The sequence below is a fragment of the Podarcis tiliguerta genome (genome assembly GCF_965153285.1).
Source record: "Podarcis tiliguerta genome assembly, chromosome: 6".
NCBI classification, from domain to species: Eukaryota; Metazoa; Chordata; class Lepidosauria; order Squamata; family Lacertidae; genus Podarcis; species Podarcis tiliguerta.
The window spans coordinates 62,157,014-62,181,353 of record NC_139539.1 but is presented as its reverse complement, the minus strand read 5'-3'; the positions used below and the strand labels follow the sequence as shown (position 1 = coordinate 62,181,353).

General features: G+C 40.8%; 1 protein-coding gene and 1 long non-coding RNA gene across 4 annotated transcripts in view; one reads left to right on the top strand and one right to left on the bottom strand.

Moving 5' to 3' along the window:
• Positions 1-22,899, top strand: part of LOC310681068 — a 29,332-nt gene extending 6,433 nt beyond the window's left edge. Inside the window, exon 2 of the long non-coding RNA XR_014513096.1 lies at positions 1,279-22,899. This is a non-coding gene — a long non-coding RNA (uncharacterized lncRNA). The remainder of the gene's footprint in view (positions 1-1,278) is intronic.
• Positions 1-24,340, bottom strand: part of LOC310681064 (uncharacterized protein) — a 111,355-nt gene that overhangs the window by 55,343 nt on the left and 31,672 nt on the right. The gene's annotated exons all lie outside the window — the stretch shown is intronic.

The window sequence follows — 24,340 nt, the reverse complement described above, 5'->3', positions numbered from 1 at the left end:
CTTCGCTAGGAGACACAGACATCACAGATGGGTGATGGACAATCAGCCAATAGAACAGGTCAAAATTTTCAAATACCTCGGAGTAGTTTTCCAGTCAACAGGGGCCTGGGAGGCCCACCATAAATATGCTAGGGAAAAAGCATCTCAAAGCGTCAAAATACTGTCCCGCTTTTACTTTACGAAGGGGAGCAGACATATCCCAGCAGCTTTGGATGTCTTTCAAGCAAAACCCTTGGCACAACTACTCTACGGGGCCCAAATCTGGACGGGAAATCATTGCCGCACACTCGAAACGGTCCAGTCTAAATTCGTAAGACAGATTCTAGCCGTTCCATCATGCGTACCAAATGCGGCCCTACGGCTGGAGACCGGCCTCCTCTCCGTTGAGACCCGGACCTGGATAAGAACATTCAACTATTGGCTTCGTTTAAATTTAAACCCATCCGGACTATTACCTCTAGTAGCACGAGACGCTCATAGAAGTCGGTGGTCCAAAGCAGTGCATCAAAAACTACTTACATGTGGCCTACAAGCACACCATCTCCTGAAAGTGGGTCTCCCCAAGGCAAAAACCATTATCGAACAGCGCTTGAAGGATATTGAGCAGCAGAATAATTTGGCCTATATTAAGAAATTTAGTGCCTGGTACGCTTATCTGCCCCCCTCCCATTTTGATTTTCGGGCACCTTATTTGTCTACCCTAACCATTCCAAAACTTAGGCGGGCCTTTACACTGGCCAGACTAAATATGTTACCGTCAGCTGTTCTCGAAGGTAGATATCAAAAAATTCCATTTGAGAACCGGCTCTGCCCCTGTGGAGCTGGCTATGTAGAGACGGCGTCACACGTTCTCTTGTCTTGCTCCCTATATAAAGATCTCAGGGACGAGACCATCACGCCGCTCCTATCGGCCATCCCCGGCCGCTCTTGCGAAGCCAAATTGTGCTCACTTCTAGCCGATCAGAACAGCTTGACAACAGAGAAGGTTGCCAATTTTATCGAGAGAGCAATGAGATTGAGAGCTGGTATCTGAATGATATCAACGTGGTCACCCGGATTCCTCGCCTGGGTTTTTATGATTATTATCATTATGTTTTATTACTATTATTTTATGACTTCTGCCAAGTTTTAAGTACTGAGATTATTAATTTACCTAGGGTTTTAATCGGTCACAAGATTTTAATTATATTTGTAATGTACTTCTGTTGTTTGTCCTTTGATGCTATGGCCTGTTGGCTATGCAAATAAAGTTTATTCTGTTCTGTTCTGTTGGGAAAGGTATTAAGCACTTTGCAGGGGCAGGATGCACAAAGCAAAAGGCAGCTCTGAGTGAAGATACTGAAAAATAATGCACAAATGGCAGTATGCACCAATGAAGCATTCTGAAAAGACACCTTTTATCCCCCAAAAGATATTAAATCCTTTTTACTGAAACGTCATCACATAGAAATGCTGTTCCTTCCAGGAAAACATGAAATTCTACACACAGTCATTAAAATCCATACGCCTATGAACTGAATCGGTAGTGACATCTGGCAAAGATTTTTTTAATTGTATCAGAATGGTGATAGTTTCATGATGACTCCGTTTCAGTTAGCATCTGAAAAATAGCAACTTAAACTTAAAAATCACCAATATTTGTAACACTGAGTGCTGCAAAATGTTGTTTTTTCCCCTGCAAACATTCTCTCCATTATTCCTGTTACCTTTCCTCTTAATCTAACAACAGTATACAGGGGATATGAGATTTTCTTTTTCAAAAACGAAAACAAATGTCTATAAACCTGTATGTGCCCCCCCCCCTCCATTGGCTTGTGATTGGAAGCAACAATAGCTCTTTTGTTTCCTTATCTAGCTTGAGGAATGGGGAAGGAGCCACTGTGAAAAGTATAAATGGCCCAGACCATTTCTCACAGAATACCTGCTGAAGTGTCATAACCTCCCTGACAAACCGTGAGAAATGAAATGGAAAGGAAAAAGTCAGAGTATTTAAAAGGAGAAAAGGAGGATTTAAAAAAAAAATTAAGGGGAGGACTCATTGCTCTTTGTGACTGTTCCGTGTACTTGTGCATACAAATCTCAGAACACTCTGGTTTGTGCAACTCCATGTTTCGGGCCTCTGGCACTGCTCCAAGCAGCAGCACTGGCTGGGGTCTGCCATGTAAACTGCCCACAATGTCCCTGTGATGCCAGGAAGCATTGTAGGAAATTAAAATGGCAACTAGATGGAGCTGCTGTTAAAGCACAGGACCAGGGCGGGGGGAAAGTTGGCCCAGGGCTGAAAAGAGCATCTCACCCAATCGTGTATCCAATTGATCATTGCCCCTGCAGGAGATCCTGCTGCCTTCTGCAGCAGATACCATATTATCAGGAATTCCCTTTCCACGCAACATAGGAATCACACCTTTAGTGTCATGGCACCTGCCCTCTGGAATCCCCCCTCCCCATCAATATTAGGTAGGTACTGTTGCATTTTTGGTGTCTCCTGAAGAACTTCCTCTGCCAGCAAGATTTTTAAGTAGAGATCTTTCCCAGTTTGCATCCGTGTTGGAATTTTATTCAAGATGTTTTCGGATGTTCTAATTGTTTAATCGCTTATGTGTTTTCCACCCTTGGCTCCTTTGGGAGGAAGGGGATATAATTTTAGTTAATTAATAAAAGAATAATTTTTTATGTGAGCCTCGCCAGGGTGTTGAGGCCCTGGTAGCTTCCTACAGATGCCAGATGATGATGCCAGCTCTCAGGCCAACCCACACCCATCTCAAAGGAGTGCAAGGGAAGTTCTGGTATATTGTTCATCAGTGCCTTGTTGAAATGAGATGCTGGTAAAGGACTTCTTGTTCCATGTGCCGATTCAATCTTCTTTCTCAAAGACACATAACGAGGCAGAGATTATTTCTCGGTAGTTGCGCCCGACCTGTGGAATGCCCTCCCATCAGATGTAAAGGAAATAAACATCTGACTTTTAGAAGACATCTGAAGGCAGCACTGTACAAGGAGGTGTTTAATATTTGAGGTTTTTTTGTGTTTAAATATTTTGTTGGAAGCCGCCCAGGGTGGCTGGGGCAACCCAGTCAGATGGGTAGCATATAAATAGTAATGGGAATGCCCTGGAATTCACAAAACAGAATACCTGAAGCACCTTCGTGTGTACACAGAACTGCTTCTGTGCACACGGTGATGCTTTGGTTTGGATCCTAGCTAAGATATTTTATTACAACAGTCCACCTTGCAAGATTCAGAGTGTTATCTCTACAGGACCTTTTCCTTTTCCTTGATTTGGCTCTTTAGCAATGTCAAAAGTATGGGGAAAGTTGTCCATAAAACAACAAACAATGGGGTAAAGTTTTGCATTTTAAGGAAAACCTATTTAATTTGCTTCCTGAAAGAACTAAATCGCAACTATCCTTTGAAATTCAGACTTCTCTGAATTTAGTGGTGCATCTCTACCAATCAAATGCTGTGTACAAAAATGTGTATATTAGCGGACAGTATACATAAAAATGCATATATTAGTGAAAGTATCATACCAGTATGGAAAAATTTCTTGTAAAAATGTTACATCAGAAAACAAAACAATCCTGGTGAATTTTCATGAGAACTTTTTAAAAAATCCAAAAATTCACACAGATATATGGTACTATGAACTTAAGGCCGGATAAAATGAGAAATGAATAAAAGCTGAAATTGACAGATTTGTTTATCCCTACATACAGGATAGTCCTGGGTCAAGTTACACCTTAGGTCACTAAAACAGGCGTTCTTTGCCTCATCCTATGTCCGATGCAAACAGGTGGGGCTATGTCTGGTGAAACTTAGCTCACCATGTGGATTAGAGATCATTTGCTGGAGTGAGGCTTTAGGCACACCTACTACAATAATGGTTGGCGCAGTCAGCAGCTGAACAGCACAGCTAAAACTGACTGCACCCTCATCTGTTCAACAGGAGATCTTCATACAGAGCAGTAAAATCTGCAAACTCTGGCCGAAGACAAGGAAACGTGTTTGATACATGGCTGGAATAATATCACGAACAGGAGACAAATATCTACACTAGTGGCAGCATTAGTAACTTTTATGGTTAAATTTTCCTCAAAAGTAGAGGGGGGGAGGTTGTGGTGAGCAAAACAAAACAAAGAAACTGAACATCTCATGACCGGATGGATATAAAACTAAATCCCAGATTCACCTTTCTCAGCAATCTTGTCATGTAACTGCTTGAATCAGGAACTTGCTATTCATTCAGTTAAGGAAATGCCCCCTTAAAAAAATGCCACCCTGAGTATTTTTAAAAAGTTGTCTAGGTATTTATAATCAAGCATTAGTTTTTATCTATGCACATATAACTCTGAGGGAGAAAACTCTGTAGATACCTAAAAAAAAATTAAAAGCAGCCTGTTTCCATATGGAGAATCCATTTATATTACGGACGTATGTTAGAGTCTGCTAATCATATTTGGTTGTCTCCGACCCCCCTCAGTGTAAATCTAGGTTGCACGGTGCATGGAGGTCATGAAGCTGAGTGCATAGCCCATTTCTAGAAGGAGAAATGTAGTAAGAAAGTTCCTCAACAATTTATTTGTGCCACATGTAGTGGCAAGATAATGGGCACAAATTAGAAGTTGTTGTTCAATAGCAGAATCTTTGTGTCACGTTGCTTTTTTGCTAATGCTAAAAAGCTATCCTCCATTTACTATTTTATCTTGATTTTCCCCCACTCAGAACCTACAAATATGGTCCATCTATATTATGCTTTTATTTCCTTTTACATGTGCTTTTCCACTCTGATATCTTATACAAATGGTGCCCTTAATGTGAGCTTCGTTCCCCACCTCAATTTAACTACCAGTTTGCCTTTACCCTTTGTGAGCATTTCTTAATAAGTGCTCGAAAAAGCAGTTTCACTCTAATGTACAAAAATTGAAAGAGGAAAAAAAAGTGCATTACTCATTTAGCTACGAATGCATTTTACAATGATTACCTACTCATTATCACACAAACAAAAGTGATCAGGTAGAAAAAGAGAGCGGGGGAGGGGAGAAATGTCATGTATCTAAAAACCACTGAAGATTAGATTCAGAGGTTAGAAGGACCTGAGTGTATGAGGGGATAACAGATCACATATGGAATGCTACCTGTCAAGTAGTTTTCTGTGGCCCTTGACTAGGTGAATAGATTCCAATTCCTAAAATATAGGGCTTTGAACCCGTACTGTGAAATACAGCACTGTAGTTTGAATTGCACCACTGGGGCAATGCCCCCATCGTAATAAAATTAAATTTATTATTATCACCATCATCATCATCATCATTATAAATTTGTATACCGCCCTTCATCCATAGATCTCATGGCACAAGTTCACAAAATACAAGATAAAAAAAAAACCCTAACAAAAACAAAACAAACCAATAACAAACCAATCTTAGCTCCTAAAATAAGTTTACTTAAGGTCGTTCATGTAAAGAAATTTTCCCATCTCATCTGAAGGATGACAAAAAGCACAATAATGATGTCTTTGGGTTTGGTTTGGTTTGGTTTGGTTTGGTTTGGTTTGGTTGCCTATATTCATGGTAATTAAACTTTCATCTAACAGGGGAACATGTGCCCCCCTACTAGGTGTTGTTGTATTCTAGTTCTTATCAAACACAGCCAGCATACAACTGCCATGGATGACGGGAGTTGTACTTCCACAACATCTGGAAAGCTACAGATTCACCACCCTTTCTCTAATTCATTATTTTAACTTTATGTGTTTTATATTCTGGGTAAATCTTAGGGACAAGGTGCTGTCATCATCTCCTAGAATGTCGTACTTCACACTGTAAATGGTTGTTTTTGTTTTTTTTAAAAAGAACACAATACAGATACAATGTGACAGGAAGAGATGCAGAAGTTTTAAAACTACGTTTGCTGGGAGATTTTTTTTTAAAAAAAATTAACAGAAAGAAGATCAAATTCAGTTCCTTGTTAATTAGGCAAAGAAAAAAAATTAGAGAATGAAAATCATTTGACATACCTTGTAATGTAATAGTGGTGTATTCCTGTAAGTACACCCTCAATACATCACAGAGCAGACAGAATGGGGCTACTTAGAAATATTGCAACGTAACCTGCACCTTTTAAAAATCTGTAGAAAGAAAACCAAAAGCTGGAATGTGTCTGCTAATAATTACGTGGTGGAGGGCAGAATGAGCTACTCCATTACAGTATATGAAATCTACATCTTTGCATATTTGTTAAGAGAACAGGTTTTGCATTTCCTTATGCATGTCAGGGCTCAGATTAAAAATTAAGCAGATATTAAAATTTCAGGCAACCTGAATTAAAAAAAGAAAGTGTTCCTAAATTTTTAATAGTTAAAATTTTAAGTAGCTCTTAATGAGCTGTAGGAAATTCTCAAAATGAATCTGAAGTTTAAATTTAATGGTAGACAGCCCAGTTGCAACTTTGGGGTGAGATGTCATCAGATGCTTGTGTTTCCTAAAAGAGTGTCTTCGGTTTGGGTTTTTAATAGGAAATGGCAAATAAAACACAAATGTTTTCATCCATTCATCCATGAATGTTATTTTATTACTGCTAACGGGACAATATTCTCCACTGCACCTGAGGGTAGCAGGCTAGCTTAGAAGGTCCAGGGCAGGCCATGTGGCCCAGTTCTGTCCTTCAACACCTCACTGCCACTCTCCGCCTCCAGCATCTGCCACCTAAGATGGCCACCTCACTCTGCCAAACAATGTGCCCTGGATCGTAATTTGCTTGCAAATTCATCCACCCTCAAGCCTAGGGTCCATTTAAAACGCACACAGACACATCAACAAAAACAACCACCTGTAGCCACCTGATGAGGAGTCAGAATATTAGTCCACCATATTCATATTCTGAAATAAGAAACTATGTAAGTGCCAAGCAGATCCTGTGAACCTTCCATTTTCGATCCCAACACCAAGTTTCATGGTCATCTGTCTGCTTTTTATATTTCCCCCAATTCTAGCTGAGTGTCTTAAACGATGACGGCTGAAAGGATCAGAATCTACCACTGTAATGTGCCCCATTTCTTATCATATACAAGAGGACCTAATGAGTCCTAAGGGAATATGTGCCTTTTAGGACAGATGCAGCTTCATTGCAAAAAAACATGATGTTCTTGCTTTGCTTAGACAGGATTTCCCTGAATAGAATTTCGATGAGGTGGTGATGGGGTGGGGGAGACTATTATTTTAAATCAGCCACATAGATTTGATTCCAGATGTTTCTCCCTTGTCTCTGCTCAGCCTATATAATCCTAAATAAACATTTTATGTACATATGGCAAAACTCCGCAGTATATATTAGAAAATAAAGAATTCATCAACCCACAGTTAATAGCCCCATAAATGTGCAATTGCCATCCTTCACAAAATGACAACACATTAAAAGTGTGTGAGAATCTCAAGTCATTTCCAAAAGGAAATGGGCCCTATTGTGGCCCATTGGGAGTCACATGACAGCTCATGAATAGAGAACAATAAACTCTATTGTTTCTATTGTTCCCCAGTCTGTTTTCACATCCAAGGCTCAAGAAGAGCAAAATAATTGCCCCTCTCATTGTTCCTGTCCTAGCACTTTTCCCTTTCTTGAAGATCAATTCCTACTTTAAAAGCCACGGGTGGTTTCATGCACATGACACCCAGGTTTTGAAGCAAGGCAGGTCGAGCAGTAATGAAGCTGGAAGCTAAGAAGTGTCTCCTCTTTTGTGGAGGCCCCATTCAGTGGCGGCTAATCTAATTTGACCGGCTTTGTTAATTTGCAGGAGTTGCTCTCACAGCTTTACCCAACGGCATTCAGGGAGAGTTAATAACATTTACCATTGGCAAAAAGTCATAAAGTGGTGAGAGGGACTAGGAGGCAGGGAGGGGAAGGAAGAGGGATTTGACAACATAAAACCATTTTGTTGGTGGGGGCAACGAGAGGTGGGGGGGGGGGGACAGAGCCAGTCTTTAAGATGGAGTCAGATTTACAGTGCAATCAGAAAGACATAAGCACATTCCAGAGTTGTATGGAATGTTATCTGGGCAGCATTTTCCTAGAGAAGCAAATGCAATTGCACTGCCAAGATCTCTGTTCTTATTTCCGAGCAAATCTTTTGAGTGCTTTCTGTTGAAGTATGTGGCAAGAGTGCACCCATCTTAGTGTCGAGTCTGTATCGGCTGCCGGCTTCCTTTCTCTGAGCTCCTGCTTTGTAATGCGATCATTTGGCACACTTGGGAAATTGTTTGAGATAAGATGCAGCCCCAGTGAAATAGACAATACAATGTATTTTTGCTTCCAGGGCATTTGGTATTTATGCTCACAATCAAAATAAAACCTGAGAGCTAACCCTTTCCCAAAATGAGCTTCTAGCAATCCAGGGCTTGTTTCTTTTAATGTTAGTCCAGCTTTTATGTTATGTTTCATTGACATCAGCTCCACTGACATCTATGGAGCTGTGCGGATTCACACACACTCCAAACTGCACCCTGTTCTTTCAAGTTTCTCCTACCCTGCAGAGTGAGAGGTTCCCCCCCCCCCCATGCCTAACAGCAGCCACTGAAGATGATGATACAGGATGCGCCTTTAAACATTATCTGCCACCTTAAGCTAAAAAGTCAAATTAATGATGGAAGTTTTAGACAGGATTCAAAGACAGCAGAATCTTATTTCCCAGAAACCAGTGCCCCCAGCCCCATGTCAATTAAGCTTCATTTGTGGAGCCCTTCCCCCAAGTCCCTATATAACAACAAATCTTAACTGGTTGGCCTGCAGCCCAGTATGTCTCTTGATAAAATCAATATGCTAAATTATTCTGCCTCCACTCTTTGCCTTCTCTGTTTTGGTCACTTTGACCACCATCACCATAAAGATTCTCCCTTGTCTGCTCACATTCATCCTTCCAACAAATAGCTCCTTCTTTCTCAGAGCACTGTATTAATTTTCCTCTCGCAGCAAACTGAGATTTACTCCACACTCAAAGAAACTGTACTGTTTCTGAATATTCTGTTGCTAGCACACTCATCCCAAACAGAACGGCCAGTCATGGACCACCGGTTGTCCAGAAGTTTCATTCAGGTGGTCTGAGGCATGTCCACACTAAATATTCATATTGATTTTTAATTCTTATTGCTTCTTTTACTTCTTACTTATTATTTTTGCATTACAAAATTCAATTTCATAGATTTCAAAGTTTAATATAATAAAATGAAATATGGGGATTTTATTTCCTATTTTGTATTTTATAATATTATAATTGCAATGAAAAGAAGCAATAAACAAGCAATTAAAAATATCGTGCAGCATCTACTACAGCGTATCACAGCCGGTACAGCAGGCAGGAAAACAAATCATTCAGTCATTTGCCAAGACCTCAGCAATTTTCAAATGGTCTATGGAGGGGGAGGTTTGGGAACCACTAGATCATAATGAACATCTCAGCCAAGAGTAGAGTGGGGACCCCTGGCTCTCAGGCCTTGCTCACCAAATAAAGAACTACAATTTAAGAGACCCATGTTTGTGGTCCTACACAACCCTGTGTGCTTAGATCTACTGCTCTAGTTGCTCTGTGTTTAAAGGGGGTAAATTCTTCAAACATCAGGCACTCTCCACTTTATTCTACATCTCTGCTGAATTTCTGTTTAAGACAATTGCTTTAACTACCATTTGGTTTCTCTGTATACTGGGAAACTATTAATAAAATTAGAAGTTCTGACGCTACTTGAAATATGTTTATGTACAGCTCGTTTCTTATAACTTATGGTTTTCAGTGCAACAGCGTCCAAAACTACTTTCCCCAAAACTTCAATAATACACACTTCAGTATTGTTATCCTATCACAGAAGCAAAATAGGGGATTGACACTAAGGTGAATTAGACTACAACTTTATTATAGCTCGCAGTGGGCTCATCTAGGCAGTTTTGTTTAGGGTGAGGTGTTCTACGACATGCCACCAACATTATAATAGTGCATCAGCGGTGGATTTGTACCAGACTGTCCAGACATCATTCTGCTTTATTAGTTGTCATGTGATGCTTCCCCAATGTTATCATATTATTGCTGTCTGGAGGGGCACTCTGGCCACCCTGGGGTCCTTTGGGAACAAGGGTTGGATATAAGTTGAAATAATAATAATAATACAGTGCATCAAAAACAGGACCCAAAAAGACCACCTTCCAAAACATTTGTGATATAAAACATCACAGGATTTCAGCAGGCAGCTACAGGGCATGCAGTGATTGGAAAAAATCAGCACTCCCATCCCACAATATCTGCAGGTCCAAATAGTATTGAAAATGGGATTGTGTCTAACTTTCCTGATACCACCATGAGCGCAGATCATATGAATACGTGACAGAAGGACAACTGGAGGGACTCAAAGTCAGAAACGTTATTTCTTGCTCTCTGCCAATCAGCTCTGTTAAAATGGAAGTATATAAACCTTACCATGAGCAGTCAGTTGAGCTCTAATGCTTATTTTTTTTAAAATAGATCATTCACATTCAAATTACAATAAATAAGTGTATATGCCTATATTATTGCAAGGTATTTCACAGAATAACATTTTTTAGCTAATGTAGTCTGAAGCAATATCATAATGGATGTATGATGATTAAGGCCTATTTACTCTTGCATTTTCTGCAGAGATCAAATGGGGTCTGTAGCCCATAATACTGATTTCATAACTGCTTACGTTTTAAAAGCTTTTTAAATCTCTTTGGGCTTCAAGTTATTTTATTACTCCATTTAATACTTCTAATACCCACAACTTTCCCTGGAGAAAACTGTTAGTTACGATATGCAGAATCTAATATAAAAGGTTAATGCTATGATTGGATAAAAACAGTGGTCCAATTCAAAGTAGCCGTGTTGAGTGGATTGGCTCCCCCACTCTCCACAGTAATTCTGCAGTAGAAATTCCTGCTTGCCACTGCCACTTGCTCACCTACTCTGTCCCTGTGGTCCAGGGAGAGGGGAGCACCAGCAAACAAGGGGAGACAGCAGAAGGAAACAGCAGCTTCTTGCTTGCTCATTTGCCCTTTTTCTCTGGGTAGCAGTGGAGACTAAGCCCAAAGGGAGAACAGTAAGTTATAGGGAGCAGCATCTCCCTACATTCCTTGAGCACTACCCAAAACTTAAACCAGCATGAATTTGATTCTCGGCTGACTGTCATGCCAGTCTGTTGTTACAGATGTGCCCTGCTAGTGTCACCAGACTTCACTATATCATCCCATTCATCTAAGTGGCTGTATACTTATTGCCACTGTTCGACACTAGAATGGACTGCCTTGGGAGGCTGTGGACTCTCCTCCATTGGAGGTTTTTAAGCTGGGGTCAGATGGCCACCTGTCATGGATGCTCTAGTTGAGATTCCCTTGTGATCCCTTTCCAACTCTACAGTTCTATGGTTCTATGTATACCTAGGTACCAAGACGCATAAACAGCCATCACTCCTTCAAGATCCATCAGTCTCATTTTATAAAATATCCAACACAGAACTTCAGGGGGATTTTTGTGCTCATAGCAAAGCCTGAATGTCTCGGTTGGAACCTAAATTTAATCTACAAGTAAGCAGACTTGCTTAGATTCTTTGAACATTCCCCCTCCCCTCAACAGAATCACAATAGTTTCCATGATAGTTCTTCAGCTTTCATATGAGAGAAGCTATATATTTTCTTTCTTTCTTCACAAGCGCCATTAAGAAATGTGAAAGGTGATTTAGCATAAAGTGGGCTTCTTTTTAAATGTCAGCTCTTTGAAGCTGCCCAGAGGTCTGGAATGGAAGCAGTTCCTCCAGCAGAGATGGATTAGTGAACAGAGTGTAAAGTGGTCAAACATACCTGATATATGAAATTCATCACATTCCTCTTTTCCCTCATTTTACCACTGTCTAAGGTGTATGTGTGTGTGTGTGTGTGTGTGTGGATACCATTCTATATATAACTGTTTAACAGTGGCATGTTAAAATGTTTCACTGCGCTAACCATATTAAATGTACTGAGTAAATACAGTCAGTGTTTTTACTGCATTCAAGTTAATAAATGTATATCCATTGGTGTGATTAACCATATAAACAGGAGTTGTGGTGCGCAAATTGGTTTCTGCTTCCCGTAGGATGCCATTAGAGTAGCAACAGCAAAAGAGGGGGGGAAGGCACTGTTGCTTTCATTAGAATTGGAATAAATTTGTTTCTCTCTGTTCACTTTGTTTCAGACACTGCATTGTGCATGAGTAATAACTTAATGCTTTACCTGCAATGCAATAATGGGGGATTCTGATGAATTAAACCAATATCCATTCAAATTAGAGCTTAGGAAAAATGCTCCCTTGTGATAATTACAAGGCAAGCCATTGTATACTCGTAAAATTTTGCTATTAGTTTGAGCTGATGCAATTGATGGGCCTATTGAAACAATTTTAGACCTATAAAGTTTAATTGTATTTCATTAGATGATATGATCCCAGGCATTTTTTCATCTTGATGGTGGTGGGAAGTCTGAATGTTGTGTGTGTGTGTGTGTGTGTGTGTGTGTGTGTTGTTCTGTTTCTTTTATCAGATTCCAACTCTGGGGATGGCCAGTTACAGATCACTGTCTTTCCTCCTTATTACGTACATCTCAGTCAGGAAAGCCTAACCCTATCCCCTCCTGCCACTGTTGTGACATACCATATCTACTCGAGTATAAGCAGACTTTTTCAGCACATATTTTATGTTGAAAAAGCCCCCCTCGGCTTATACTCAAGTGAGGGTCCTTTCAGGCTGCTCCTTCCTCCTCCTCCGCCTTTGCTGCTGTCAGCGGCAGTGGAGGAGGAATGAGCAGCCTGAAAGCAGCCCTTTTGGGCTGCTTGTTCTTCCTCCGCCGCTGCCACCACCACCAGGTTTGTGGTGTGGTGAACCAGCTTATACTCGAGTCAATAAGTTTTCCCAGTTTTTTGTGGTAAAATTAGGTGCCTTGGCTTATATTCGGGTCAGCTTATACTCGAGTATATACGGTAAATAGAGATCAATCATCTTGTTAGTGCTTCTGGCTAGCTCAAAGCCGCACCACCATTAAGAGCTGTGGGTCATGTCTTCAGAAAACATGCAAGATGTAACATCAGCACCAACCCTTCTCCATCACTTCTCTGCTTCCTAAAGTACCTTGCCAAGCACTCCTGAACCATGTTAAATTTTATTCCTTTGCAAAAGCAAGGAGCTGACAAACCCTCTTTCGTTTGGAGCCAAGGACTGAACCTTATGCTTGGTGCAGCACACATAGGAGAGTTAGGATTTATTTGCAAACAAGAGCAGGTGAACTAGAAAACGAATAGGGAACCTTTGACCTTAAAGTCTAATTAGATCCTGCAGGGATCCACAGGGCCATTTCCCCCCAAACCACACCCTCCTTAATGTCGCCTGTGACATCAGGTGTGAGGCAGTTAAAGGCATGGCTGCCAACACTTTGTGGTCCATTTGCAGGCGGTTTAAAACTGATTGCAAAGGGAATTGAAACTGGGGTCTCTCGGCACCATAAAGAAACACCTTTTGGCGTCCCTTTGCAAGCAGTTTCAATGCAAACCACTTGCAAAGGGGCTATCTATGTTGCTTAGCTTATAGGCACTGATAACCATCACTTTAAAGTCTGTTTGCAAGCTTTTCATACTGAAACTGCCACCATACCGACTTCAGATGTGAGCCCTTTCAAGAAGTCACCAGACATCTTAATGATGCCAGATGATTGACAGATGGGTGGCACTGCCCATGAGGTGAAGGCAGGATCCAGCATCCAGTTTCTCACCCCAAGCTAGAATGTCAGCTGCTAAACCTTTCCTATACATTGCTGCAGGATGAGGGGACATTACCATAACCAATTTAATTTTCATCCACGATGCCACAAGGATGATGTTTAATCTCAGAAATTGTACCACTGCATATTTCTGCAAAGCCACCAACCTTTAGATCTCTAACAGCCGCCCCTCTCTGAAAAGCCTCCAGAGTTCAAGCTGCATTGGCTCTCAGTGTAGCAGCTGAGCAGATGTGCCTTTGAGTCCTTAGCCTAACTCTCACAGCCTATGCAATTTGCTCAGCATCTGACAACAACGCCATCATATCCAGAAAGGCATTTAGGAATGCGACTTCCCCTAGACCCATGAAGGCACAAAGTGCCACATCAGTTGCGTGAGATTCCTTGTTTGGACCAACCTTTGCCAACCATCAATATGTTTTGTATGACAACACTCATCATCACCCAGCCAGCATGGCCAATACCTGAATGATGTGAATTGCGCTCTAAAGCTGCTGTGGGCCATCAATTTGGGAAAGGTGGCTTTGGACTAAGTAGCAGGTGAACTTATGAGTCCCATTTACATTAAGAAGATTGGTCTTATCATTAAAGCTTTGCCAGTGCCATAGCAGCCATCCAGATCATGCTTTGGTGTTTAATGCCACTAGTCAGGCTGTTTAAAAAACTGTCCTAGACCAAGGTTGGAGAATCTCTACAACAGCAATAGTTGTCAAGAACTAGCCTAGGAAACAACCACATAGCTCTTCTTGCTATTTACCCTCCATGCTAAGCGCACCTTCAGTTCAGGTTTCAATGATAACTAGACACACAAGAGTTCCCCATGGACTTCCAATAAAATAAATGGAGCAGGAAATCCATGATGGACACCTGTCTCTTTTTATCACACATTGAGCATTACAGTTGCAATATCTGGAGTGCCAATGGAACAATGCAAAACAGTTTAAACAATAATATGAAAACTTAGTTACTGTAGCAGAGATGCTACAGTTATCAACACCATGAAAATCTGTATACTGTAAAAGCTACATATTGTGCTGTAGAGTTGCTATAGTTGCTGATATCTAAGGATGCCATCCTAACCACACTAACCTGGGAGGAAGTCCCATTGAATTCAATAGGGCTTACTTCTGTGTATACATGTTTAGGATTGCACTGTAAATTGTTACACTTTGGCTGCAATCGTATACAGCATTACTGAAGAGAAAGTCCCATTGTACTCACTAGGACTTACTTCTGCATAGATGTGCATAAGATTGCATGTCTGCAGCTTTGAAGGTGGAAAGCGTTCAAGGCATAAGTAGCAGTGTAATAGCAACATGGTGTTTGCAAACTGCACACACAGTAATAAATCATTTCCTGATGGAACGGGTGGTAAGAGAAAATTACGCTGTCCCCTAGCCCGCTGGTTACATCTTGCCATTGCTCAAAAGGAAGGAAGGGAGATTGACAGAAACATTTATAATACCATGCAGGATTATGTACCCTTCTTGACTTGTGAGTGTATCATTTACATAAGAAGAGAATCAGATAGCAGAAATTAAAGCAGAGAAAAATGACAAAAGTGTAAAACACACCACCTCTTGGCAATTCTCCTAAGCCAGTCACTATTTAGATGCTATCGTTGGCAAGTCAAGCCATTTGTTTATGTCTTGTATTTTTCTTCATTTTTTTAAAAAAGAAATTTGGGCTGCTGGCACTGTAACATTATTTTGCCCAGACCTGCCATGCTCATGTTCATTCATAATTGTCAACAAAAATAACTTAATATGTATAGGCGATTATAATAAGAGTAAGTGCTGTGTAGGAGGAATAATGTACGCTTCACTGTCAATGCATACATGTGGAATTAAGAAACATTACTCTGGTCAAACGTTAACACATTCTATGAGCACTTTTTAAAAACATGTTTATAAAAAGTAGTGAAATAAGTGATGCGAACCGAATACTGAATGCAATCGTATTAGGAAAGTTTAAGACCCAGAGATTTTATGAAAAAGATGCCCTATTGTTCAAAAGCATAAAAATAACTGCAATTCTGCATTTTTTCAGGTTTATAAAAATGGATTAGGAATGGTGAAGTTGTAATTTGAGCTACCTGCGACATGCTTTCTTTTTGCTTTTCTAACACAGCAGTCCTTTGCATGCCTACTCAGATGTAAGGTTCATTAAGTTCAACAGGGCTTCCTCCCAGGTAAGAGTATATAGTGATGTCCTTCTGATAGGTCAGGGGAAGCCACAAGGGATGCCCACCATTTGTTTTGGACTACATCTCCCATCAGCTCTAGCCAGCATGGCCAATGGTTGAGCATTATGGGAGTTGTAGCCCACAACTACACTATGTTGGCTACCCCTGCTATTCACACTTACCTGAGACTAAGCAATCTTGAGTACCAAAAGTCTCCTTTCCAAGACAATGTGCTGTAAAATAGTAGTAGAACCAATACAGAGCATTTTGTGGAAATGCTTATTGTTCCAAAATTTTAGTGATAGTTTTTAATTGATTTAGGTGAGCAAAGTCAAGATTTAAAAAATGGATTTTAAAAGGAATACATGTGATGATCACTGATTCCTTACACATGTGGAGTGCTGTCATAGGCATGTCCGAGGCAACACTGCACATCACCAGAATGGAAGTTCCATGTGAATATCTGAGTGACTGTAGAGGATTAGAGAGGAATGATAAATGCTTATCTGGCATATCCCCAAATCTTAATCAGGCAGGTTTAGTAGTCATTAATGGAACAAGGATCCTAACACCCAGAAAGGATCAACAATGTCAAATCAAGAAAACTTTGCATGCTTCGTTTTTTAGCATAATGGGGCAAGTTCAAGAAAATGTGCATTGCTGCAATGACTGATTCATTTCCCCGTTTTAGAATAATTGACATAGAAATACCTCCTAAGTACAAAAGCCCTATCTAGCTTATATAGCAAGCTTCATTAGCCTGCTATTATATATACCATAAGGATACCTGTAGGCATTGTGTGGTTCTGAAAGTGCTGCGAGGCAGAAATGGCTTGCAGCAGAAAATTGCCAGTGTACTATCACACATGGGCTGCAATGGTTTCCAGTCTCCGGGGACTGGTTCACACAAGAGAGCATTTCTGCAGGCAGCTGGAGTTCTGCTGCTGTATTTGTTTGGGAGCACCACCACATCCACTTGCCTATTAATCCTTCTCAGCAATGCCCAGGAAACTGGTGTTTCCTTGGAACTTCCTTGTTACTCTTCTCTGCTGCAGAAGAGGGCAAGTGGGTAAGCGGTGCAACGCTGCTGAGAGGGCTGCCATGGAGTTCTCCACTTGCCTGTAGTGGCTGCAGAAAGTGACAGATGCTACAGGCAATCAGAAGATATAGGCATGGGGAACTGGTCCTCCCGATGTTGCCAAACTACAATTCCCATCATCCATGGCCATTGGCTATGCTTGCAAGGGGCTGATGGGAGTCATATTCAGCAATGTCTGGCAGGCCAAAGGTTCCCTAACCATAATACATAGCCTGGCTGATAGACTTTTCCTGGGTGAGCTGCCCTGTACAGTTGGAAGTAGTATAACTGAGCAGCAAACTAAGAACTTTGACTCTGGCAGGGACATATTTTCTCAGGGCTAATGTGCCCCAGTCAGCAATTATGAAGTTCATCTTTAAAAGAGTGGTAGAAGTACCATGCATGTTTTGTACCCGACAAAAGCATACATGTTTTGTAACCGGCAAAGCAAAAAAAATTCAGCAGCCTAAACAATAGCGGGGGGGGGGGGGAGGAACCCACATCATTTCCTTAGTACAGTAACAGAAGCAACATTTGTGCTTTTGTTGTCATTAGTTGAATGGCTTTTTAATGGATAAAGCCATAGCCGGTATCTGATAATCAGGCTACTATCAAATGTCTCTTACCAAATGCTAATTTAAAAAGCATGTTCTTTCACTGTTAGCATAAAGTGTTTTATCTCCCCACAAAGATGGGAAAAGAGTGGAAATCTGCTTCTACGAGAAATTAACAGTATTTTCTCCTGGTTTTGCAACAGATTTTTATCAGCTTGAGAAATAGTGTCTCTATTCAAAACGGAATGAGCCAATACTGCTGATGTTTTCTAGATGTGGAAGAGCAGTCAGCCTTTCTTCTTCTTCTTGGATGACTAGTAAGGGGCATTATATGTGTCCTTACATTTAACTGTTCAGGGTTTTAAAAGGGTGCATGGGGAGGGGGATCTTTACCAGGACCGCTACAGTCGTGGAGGGGAAACATAACCTTTTCTTCCCTTGGCACAGTCCTGAGGGAAATGCCTCACCTGAAGCTTGTACAGTCATACCTCGGGTTGAAGTAGCTTCAGGTTAAGCATTTTTGGGTTGCACTCTGTGGCGACCCGGAAGTAACAGAGCGCACAAATGAGAATGAATGTGAATAAAAAGGATGTTTGGAAGGACTTAAAGTCTCACACTGTTATTGTGGCTTCTTTAGATAGCCAGTGTCATCATCCACTTAGAAAGTTACTACCCCATTGATAGGATTTAAAGTCCTTGAGTTTCTCAGTGAAGTCTGTAACAAGTAGTGCATCACCCTCTGCTGTGAACATCTTTTCTCTCATAGTTTCCGCAACCTGCTGGTTTCAATCCTGTGCCCGCTTACCTGAGAGTAAGTCCCACCGAACTTGGTGGGACTTACACCTGAGTAAATAAGCTTAGGATCAAGTTACATACAGTAGAGATCACTGCATTTTCTGGTGCTGAAAGCAGCAATATCTTTTACAAAGCCCATGGCATCTGTTGGCTCATCCCACTTCCCTGCAACAGAGAGACATTAAAGCTCCTTCCCTCATCTATGTCTGCTTTACCAACTCACAGGCAGGATTTGAGCTTCATTGTTTCACCAAGGAAAAATCTCTGTACAGATTATGTTAATTCCACACACACACACACACACACACCCTCATCCTGCCAAGCACCCAAACGAATGGAGCTTCTTAGGATTGACATTCATATTACACACCCAGTGGACTGATTGACTTTCCGTGTTTGTACAGCACAGTTAGATCAACAGTTATAAGATGGATTGCTTCTCATTACAAATTCAGGATGTTCAATTAAACTGTATTAACACAGCAAACTGGGGATGTGACTTTCTTCATACAGCTGCCTTCAGTTCAAGTTCGGACTTAGCCTTTCCTTTCGAGTCGCTGGGAAGCTTACCTAGGTTTTTACACTGCAAAATCCTTTGTGAAGGTTTTGTTGCTAATGATTTCATAGTGGCTGCTGCAGCCCGGAATCTGGATATGCTTTGTATTGCACTGAGCCCTCAGTTACTGAGCTGGATTGCGGAGGCGCTGGTGTTTTGAATTGATTGTAGTTGCTGCCAGAAATGATGTGTGTTTAAGATATATTGTGTTTTCCCTTCTTCCAAGTCTGCTGCAGATGTAGGGAGACTAAGACAGAAGCAGGAAATATTGCTTATGAAATGCCCTTAGTGTTAATACCTCAAGCTTATATTTTAATTACTGCATTAATATTCTGGGATTTTGATGAGCAGCCAAAAAAAAAAAGCATTGCTGCGGGGGGGGGGGGGTCGTTTTGGTGGTGCGCCATCTGTTCCTCATTTCATAGATATATTTTCATTAGTGGTCCTGTACAGAAGGTTTAGTGCATTATCGTATGATGAGACATATTAAAACAATAAATAATTCCTGCACGATGCAGCTTAGAATTAAAAGGCCATTGTGACAACACAAACTGATTGATAACAATATATTTCTGAGCTAAATATAGCTCAGGGAAAAAAATTAAGACATTTCAGAACAAGTAATTGATGGGGTCTTCTCAGATGATTTATCAGGAACTGTGAATCAATGCTGTTGTGTGCTTGTGGTGGAGCTGTTTTTACTGTGGTTCTTTGTAATGAACAATGAATCTCAGAAACAGATAAAACTGCCTCTCTAAAGTAATTTCTATCTCACTGTAGTAATATTCAGTACTAAATTTTTGTCTGTAACCATGCATGCTGGAGGAGCCACATGTTCACATATACAGATCCTCTGACCTTCTTGCATTGCAAATCTGTCTAACGTTCACCCAAAGCAAAGTACTGAATATAAAACTTGATCCTGCAAGTTATTGTGTGCGTGGGAAGCCGACCTTTTGTGGCTTCTGCACTGTTATGGAGTCATCTCAAGGCTACCAATATGACAAATTTGAACCAGCTTCCATCAGGCTGACTTCTTCTCAGTGTAGCTGCACTTCTTTGAAGAGACAAGAACTCTCAAACAAAGAATTTTAAGCACCTGCACAAACCAAACTGTAGTTTCCACAGTATTTTGGGTCAGCCATGGCATTTAAATCAACTTGTGATTAAAATGAGGCTTCAGAATCTAGAACTTTTGAGGAATGAATGTGCTTTCTGTTTCTGGGGGGGTTCAAAAAAAATCTCAGTTATTTCTCCCCCTGATTCTCTACAACCTTTGAGGCATTTGGGGGCTTTCGGGAAGACAAGTATCTGGACCTGATGGCTTCCCGCAGACCAAATACAAACCCTCCCTCTTCACTATGACTCTCTGCCAACCTGCTTGGCCTGCACCACAAATGCTTCCCCAACTGAAGACTGGAGAAAAATATGAAGCAATTCTTTCCACCTTAATTGAGCTTCGAGGAGATAAGGGAGGACTGGCTATTCTAGGAAGCAGATCCTATGAATTTTCCATTTTTCTGGTTTTCTTGTGGGTTTACTGTTCACTACTCAGACATCCATACTCCCTAGAGTTTGTTGTCCAAATAGCTGACAGTCTCTTGCCTCTTGCCTTATGACTCACCTGTCACTCATCTCTAAGCTATGCCCTGAAAACTCCTCTTGCCAGTTCTCCACTCCAAAGATCCTCATTCCGTCCCCAGTCCTAATTGCTTTTAGTATAAATATCCCCACAAGTTCCTTCCCTGACTGGGCTCATAATACACCCACATAAGGTTTCTCACTCAGGTTAAAAACAGTGGTGCGAGAGATTTCATGGTCCTCCTTGCATTCACAGCTTCAGGATTGTGTCTATAATCATAAACAAGATGAAAAAGACACATATTTGAACAGCATATTGAAATGTAATGGGAAAAGAGTTGCATGTTCTGAACACTAGATAATTTCTGTACATACATAAGTGTTTCATCACTCCTGTTTCACCTACACTGTTAATGTTCCAGTGTCAAGTTAGCTCAAAGAACAAATGTAACCAATCACAAAGGCTGTCCTAGGCTGGGCCAATGCAAGAAAATAACTCTGGGTGCCCTTTTCATCTTTCCTGGTAAAACTTAATAGTGGAGGAAATTTGAGGCACAGTGACATCTTCTAAAACGCACTGACTGCAGAAGTCCTGTGAGGATGTACACTACTTTTAAGAAGAGCATCGATTTTAAGTCTACTTGCAATATTCTCATATTTGTTGCTCAAGCCCCACTACCCCCTCAAACGTGCAATAATAACAGTGCTAAATAAACAAACAAAAACTGTTAAAGGGCACCTTGCGTTGCCTGTACTACTCTGTAACTACAAATGGGACATCCCATAACCCCCTGACTAATACAGTTGGCTGCACTGTGGCAGCCATCCATTTAGAAGTATAAAGTCCAGCATCATCTTAGTAGACAATGCCTGTATACATACCATGCATTTAAAGCACATGACTTCCCTGAAAGACTCTTGGGAACTGTAGTTTGTTCAGGGTGCTTAGCATTATGGCTTTTTAGGGGTAAAGTACAGTTCCCAAGATTCTTTGTGGAGGGGTCCATGCGCTTTAAATGTATGGTGTGCACAGAGTCAACGTTCAGCAAACCTGCCTCTGCAGTGTTTCTACAGTTCCTGGTCTTCATTTCCAACAAATCTTTGTTTTGCAACCCTGTAAGAGAAGTGGACATTGCGTCCCTGTCTGCATCATTAAAGCATAGGAAGTTTCATATTCCATGTCTCTTCTGAGCCTCAGACAATGTAACTCCACTGGCTTAATGTAAGGCAATGGAGCCCAGCTAATTTACACCTTCTAATGATCTGGCTCAGTAACTTCCAGAAAGGAAAGATATGTACTAGCCAGTGATAATGCGGTGTTGATGCCTCTCTGTGAATAGCAAGTTTCACATTACTAATTTTGAGACTAATGTCCAAATAATGACACTTTCTGATTATTTCAAGGGTGCTTACCCTTAATTATGAACTTTTGCTTTACTTCTGGAGTACGTCAAGCTTAATTACTTGTCGTTCTGGTATATCTTTTGTCAGTAAAAATGAACCAAGTGTAGATGAAATTGACAGAAAAAATTAATTCTTCACTGAGTGGGCAAAGGGAAAAAAGATATCAAATTGTACAGGATACTGTGATGATGTGAAGGAAGAGGTTTCTACTAAATATTTTCCTGGGGCTTCTTCCAGAGAACCTGTTCACTGAGAATGGGGGAGGGGGTGTAGACATGTTGCTGGTTGGCCCGGGTCACTATTTATTGTGCATTCATTCTGACTGGATTACATGGAACTTCCCCAGACATTGCTTTTAACACACACTTTCCAGTGCATTCTCCCTTCACTTTCTGTATCATGCCATCAATAAATATCCTTTCTTTCTTTTTGGAAGTGGGCTTGTTGCACAAGAGCACAGATCTACTTTAATTGTGCAACCTAAATTAGGTGGTATATAGCTGAATCGTTCCTGCAAAATTGTTACAGCCTAGAAGTGGTAGTATTGGATTACAGCTGCCCCCATTCACTCCTTCAGCTCAACAGCTGAAATGCTCTTGGATTTCCCCAGCACAGAACTGCAATGGGCTAGTACAACCACATGCACACTCTAATGGGGCTCTCCTGTTCTAGCTCATGTCTACGTTATAAACCCTTTGGTGAGCATGCTGAGCACCCTTCCGCATGGTCAGTAGTGAACGAACACACAGAGAGAGAGAGAGAAAGAGAAAGAGAGAGAGAGCACTCACTCACAATCTTATGGTGGCAATTCTACTTAATAAACCTAAAGTCAATCTAGAACTTCACTACCTAATAGACACATAGACAATCAGCTCAAGGCATGGTAAAATTGATTCCTGGACAGTACCACTCCAGAATAAAGATGGGATAAATCACATGATTATATTTCTCCCCCCCCCAATAAAAAATTCATTGTACTTGGACATTCTAGTTTAACCTTCAGAATGAAAGGAACATCTCACTGAGATCTAGTATGTTTCACTGAGAGACAACTTTCTCACTAATGAAAATGATCCTGTTTTACAGATGGTGCAAAAAGGCTGAGACATAGGAAATATAGTCCAGCCAGTCAGTCCAAGACTGATCTGGGCTTTGAACTTTAGATTCATAGGTCCACATCTAAAAGAGTATCTACTAAACCATTCTGCCTGTCAATATATATATATATATATATATATATATATATATATATATATATATATAGCGGGGGTGGGTTCCTTGGTTGGATTTGCTATTTTGTAAATTTTACAACCATAGGAGTTAAAGTAAGATAATGCTAAAGCATTTACATTGATGACAACATAAAATCGGCATTAGCCACAATGACCTTCATCTCAGAGAGAACAGCTTAGCTCTCATGTGGCTTTCATTTATTGTCAATGGGGACATCATTGTCCACTGCTTCAAACCAATCAACTATAACTTCCAGTTATCTTTTCTGAACCCAGCAGCTATAACATTTACATATCTTCATATTTCACATGCTGCTTTTGTCCAGTCCATGTTGCCTTCATTGTTTCGGTCAATGGCACTTTTTAAAAGAAACTGTACCAAATGAACAATCCTATTAAGTTCTAATTCTTGTGATGATCAGGCCTCCTTTCAGCAACACCTATACTAAAAGTGACAGTGCTGTGTAGGGCAAAGATTTTGGGCAAGAAATGCAGAGCACTTATACAGTAGACCCAGCATTTCCAGTGAGGGAGAAACAGCATTCCATTAAAAAATGGTGGACCCCAAATTTCCCTACACTTAAAGATGGAGCTTCTCCATGTAAAACCACTTCTACAATATCATCCATGATGTCTGTGGATGATCTCTTTGGTTCTAAATTTGATAAAATACATTTTAAAAAACTCACCCCAAAGAGTAACAAGTTGAGGATTAGAAAACGATACCCTTCTCCCGTTAGATAGACAAGAGGATTCTTGTTTTTACCTTCCTGGGTAAATTACTTCCGCTATTCTAGCACATCTAATTTTCAAAATGCATTGCATGAATGGTCATCATTATTGCTATTTAACTGATGGATGACTAAACGAGAGAACATTGTGATTTGCCTAAATCCACATAATCCCAACCTCATGGCCACCTGGCCCTTCCTGGTGAGTGACAGCAATGCTGCTGCCTGGAGACTAACACTGCAGCTCCATCCTGAGCCACTCCTGCTGAGGCCCAGTTGCTCTTGATGCAGGTCCCTTGCTCTACCCAATGGACCTCAATAGCTCCCCAGTTGACTCTGCTTATTATCTACCCTGCAGAACATGGTATTTCTGGATCTTACACTGTAATATACTATGTGTGAGGGGAAATAATAGCTTGCTTTCATTGTGAAC